Here is a 4,644-nt window from a genome sequence, read left to right on the forward strand (position 1 = left end):
CCCCGGGCCAGGCTGGTGCTGGCTGAGGGTGGCGGTGAGCGGTGGGCGGTGGGCGGGGCGGCGTCAGCTGGCCGGAGTCCAGTCGCCGGTCGTGCGTCTCAAGTTCAGCGCGCGCCCGCCCGGTGGAGAGGTGCCTCCGGCTGACCCGACCGGCAGGTCAAAGCGAAAGGGAGGCGCAGCTCAGGGCTCTTAGGGCGCCCGGCATCAGCCGCCTCAGTCTGCAGCCATACCACCCTGAACGCGCCCGACCTCCTGTGATCTCGGAAGCTAAGTAGGGTCGGGCCTGGTTAGTACTTGGATGGAAACCCCTGGGAATACCGGGTGCTGTAGGTTTTTTGCCTCCCCTCTCTTTTAGCCCCCGCCCCCGGCGGCTGGCGCCGCAAGCCCCACCTGCCCCTGGCCCCTCGCACCCCACCGCGCTCAGAGCCGCAGGCGGCCCTCAAAGGCAGCGGCGTCACAACTGTTGGGCACCCGCAGCCCCAGCCCCTCCTGGGGTGGGTGGCCGGGGCCCCAACTCCCGCTGCAGACCTGGGTTGCCTCTGCGCGGCCCGCGAGCCCCTCCACATTCGGCTTCCAGGAAACCAGACGACCGTCGGGTCTCCATCTGGGGCTCCTTTGGCATGCCTCAGGCAATCCCGGGGGCTGGCCCAGACCCAGCCCCAGCCCCATATCAGGCCCTTCCTGTGTCCTCTGAAGATTGTACTCCCTCACACCGACCGAGCAGTCAGTGGCTCGCAGAAAGCTACCCACCACTTTTCTGCATTTCTTCATTGTCCTCACTATTTCCCCCTGGCATTGCCTGTGTCCTCAGGAAATGCAGCTCCTGTCAATGTGAATACAGCCCCACTTTGTCTGGAAGCCAAAGCCCGACTTGGTCCTAGAACTAGAGTCCTTTTAGAGTGGACGCAGCCTCGTTTTGTCCTGAAGCAAACTCTCTAAGGAGAATGAGTCCTGTCCCACAGGACTCATGAGACCCTGACCCACAGTTTCCCAGCCCAAGCCTGGGTGGTTCCTGAGGAGGCACAGCTGGTTTCAGTCACCAGAGGAGCCAAGTCAAAGGGTGGAATGCACATGTGCCAGTGGGTCAAAGAGGCGGTCTCAGCCCCTCATGATCTGTGTGGGAACTTCAGGCTCTACCTACTTCACAGCCCACTGAACAGTGCTCCCTGCTGTCAGAACTGCTCAATCCATTCAACTTGGGACAGTCACACTGAAATGGAGATGTGTTTGCATGCCTGCTTAGTTGGTAAATTGTCAACAACTCTTTGCAACCCCATGGCCTGTAGCCCATCAGGCTCCTCTGTCCATGGGCTTTTCCAGGCAAGAATATTGGAATGGGTTGCCATTTCCACCTCCAAGGAATCTTCCTGACCCAGGGATCAAAGCCATGTCTCTCTCATTGACCTGGGGGGGGAAGGGTCTTGACCATTTAGCCACTTAGGAAGCCCTGAAATGGAGACAATGTCCCATAACTCTTCTAAAAATAGTTAAGTAGCAATTAATTGAAAACCATTTTGTGTGAAATCAATGCAGTTGCAAAGATTACAACTTGGACCAAATTCACTTAAAGTTACTCACAGACACATTTTTAAATGCAAAATGATTCAAAATTATAGGAGAAAACATAGAAGCAAATCAATATGAGCTTGGGCTTGGTCATATAGATCATGAAATTTGAGGTTTAAGACACAACGTAAAAAAGGCAATCCACATAGAAAAACAAGGGATACTGTGGACTTCATTATAAAGTTGAAGATTTCAACTCTGTGAAAGACCTTTTTCAGAAAGTGAAAAGACAAATCACCAACTGGGAGAAAAACAGTTGCAAAAACTTAACCAGGTAAGTTCAGTTCAGTTGAGTTGCTCAGTCATGTCCAACTCTTTGCGACCCCATGAACTGTAGCACACCTGGCCTCCCTGTCCATCACCAACTTCCTGCAGCTGCTGCTGCTAAGTCGCTTCAGTCGTGTCCGACTCTGTGCGATCCCATGGACTGCAGCCTACCAGGCTCCTCTGTCCATGGGATTTTCCAGGCAAGAGTACTGGAATGGGTTGCCATTGCCTTCTCCGACCAACTTCCTGAATTTGCTCAAACTCATGTCTATCGAATCGATGATGCCATCCAATCATCTCATCTCTGTCATCCCCTTCTCCTCCCACCTTCAATCTTTCCCAGCATCAGGGTCTTCTCAATGTCAGCTCTTCACATCAAGTGACCAAAGTATTGGAGCTTCAGCTTTAACATTAGTCCTTCTAATGAATATTTAGGATTGATTTCTTTCAGGAGGGACTGATTGGATCTCCTTGCAGTCCAAGCAACTGTCAAGAGTCTTCTCCAACACTACAGTTCAAAAGCTTCAGTTGTTCGGTACTCAGCTTTCTCTATCATCCAACTCTCACATCCATACATGACCACTGGAAAAACCATAGCCTTGACTAAACAGACCTTTGTTGGTAAAGTAATGTCTCTGCTTTTTAATATGCTGTCTAGGTGGGTTATAACTTTTCCTCCAAGGAATAAGCGTCTTTTAATTTCATGGCTGCAGTCACCATCTGTAGTGATTTTGGAGCCCAAGAAAATAGTCTGTCACGGTTTCCATTGTTTCCCCCATGGGACCAGATGCCATGATATTAGTTTTCTGAATGTTGAATTTAAACCAGCTTTTCCACTCTCCTCTTTCACTTTGGTCAAGAGGCTCTTCAGTTCCTCTTCACTTTCTGTCATAAGGGTGGTGTCACCTGTTATCTGAGGTTATTGATATTTCTTCCAGCAGTCTTGACTCCAGCTTGTTCTTCATCCTGTCTGGCATTTTGCGTGATGTACTCTGCATATAAGTTAAATAAACAGGGTGACATATTGACATACTCCTTTCCCAATTTAGAACCATTCTATTGTTCCGTGTCCAGTTCTAACTGTTGCAATTCTTGACCCGCATACAGATTTCTCAGGAGGCAGGTAAGGTGGTCTGGTATTCCCATCTTTTGAAAAATTTTCCACAGTTTGTTGTGATTTACACAGTCAAAGACTTTGGCATAATCAATAAAGCTGAAGTATATGTTTTTCTGGAATTCTCTTGGTTTTTATTTGATACAATGGTTGTTGGCAATTTGATCTCTGGTTCCTCTATCTTTTCTAAATCCAGGTTGAACATCTGGAAGTTCATGGTTCATATATTGTTGAAGCCTGGAGTGGAGAATTTTGAGCATTACTTTGCGAGCATATGAGATGAGAACAGTTGTGCAGTAAAGGATTTTAACCTGGTAAAGGATTTATCTAAAAGCATAAAAGGAACTCTAACACAAATAACCCCAGTAAACACAGATGTAGATCTACCAAAACCAGATTGTACATGGTATGATACTCTATATAGAACATACTGAAGATAATCCCCCAAGACAAATAGTCCTCATCGAGAAAATCAGTTAAGTTTCAGGATACAAATTAATCTACCAAAATTAGCTGCATTTCTGTATACTCAAAATAGATTATCAGGATGAGAATTTCAGACAATAACCCTATCGACAATACCATTTCCAAAAATAAAAGATCTAGTGAAAAGTGAAAGTGTTAGTCACTCAGTTGTAACTCTTTGTGACCCATAGACTGTAACCTGCCAGGCTCCTCTGCCCATGGAATTCTCCAGGTAATTGGAGTGAGCTGCCATTCCCTTCTCCAAGGGAGCTTCCTGAACCAGTGATTGAACCCGAGCTCTCTGAATTGCATGCAGATTCTTTACTGTCTGAGCCACCAAGGAAGCCCAGAAGATCTGGGGATATATTTAAAATCAGGAAGTAATTATTGTATACACCCCAAACTAGAAGACACTGATGAATGAAATTAAAAATAATGTGAGTGAATGGAAATATATATGCCATGCTCATTGATTCAAACAATTCATATTGTGAAAATGATTTCACAGCCCAAGGCAATCTAGAGATTTGAGACCATTCCTGTTAAAAAACCAATGGGATTCTTTGGTGGACAAAGCACATAACATATATGGGAAAAAAAGAACCCAAAGAGTGAATATGATTTTAGGAAAGAAGGAAAACCTGGGACTATCATGCTCCCTGACTCCAAACTATACTAGAAATCTAGAATCATCAAAATAATATGGTACTGGCATAAAAGAAATACACATAGATCCATGGGACAGAACTGAGAATCCAGAATTAAACCTGTGCTTCTATGGTCAACTCATCTAAGGCAAAGGAGATGAGAATAACAATGGGGAAAGGAAAACCTCGTCAAGAAATTATGTTGGGAACACTAGACAGCTGCCTAGTATGATTCTGGACAAGAATCTTACTGGGAAACTTTCTCATAACATCTACAAAAATAACTTCAAAATGAATTCAGTACTTCAACCTAACACCTGAAGCCATCAAACTCATAGAAGAAAACATAGGCATGATGCTTTCGGACATCAGTCTTAGCAATATGTTTTATATCTATCCTCTCAAGCAAGGGAAACAAAAACAAAATAAACTAATGAGACTCCATCTAACCAAAAACTTTTCACTGCAAAGGATACCATCTACAAAAGAAGAGTTTCTGAGAAAATATTTCCAACCACTTTTCTGATCGATTGTGATAAAATATTTCCAAGCCATATATCTGAAAGGGGGTTCATATCCAAAGTG

The 4,644-nt window shown here is 45.4% G+C and overlaps 1 pseudogene; it reads left to right on the forward strand.

Moving 5' to 3' along the window:
* The first annotated feature begins 216 nt into the window (after positions 1–216).
* LOC133051396 (5S ribosomal RNA) lies at positions 217–333 on the forward strand (annotated as a pseudogene).
* Positions 334–4,644: the final 4,311 nt, after the last annotated feature.

The sequence above is a fragment of the Dama dama genome, chromosome 33 (genome assembly GCF_033118175.1).
Source record: "Dama dama isolate Ldn47 chromosome 33, ASM3311817v1, whole genome shotgun sequence".
Classification (NCBI taxonomy): domain Eukaryota; kingdom Metazoa; phylum Chordata; class Mammalia; order Artiodactyla; family Cervidae; genus Dama; species Dama dama.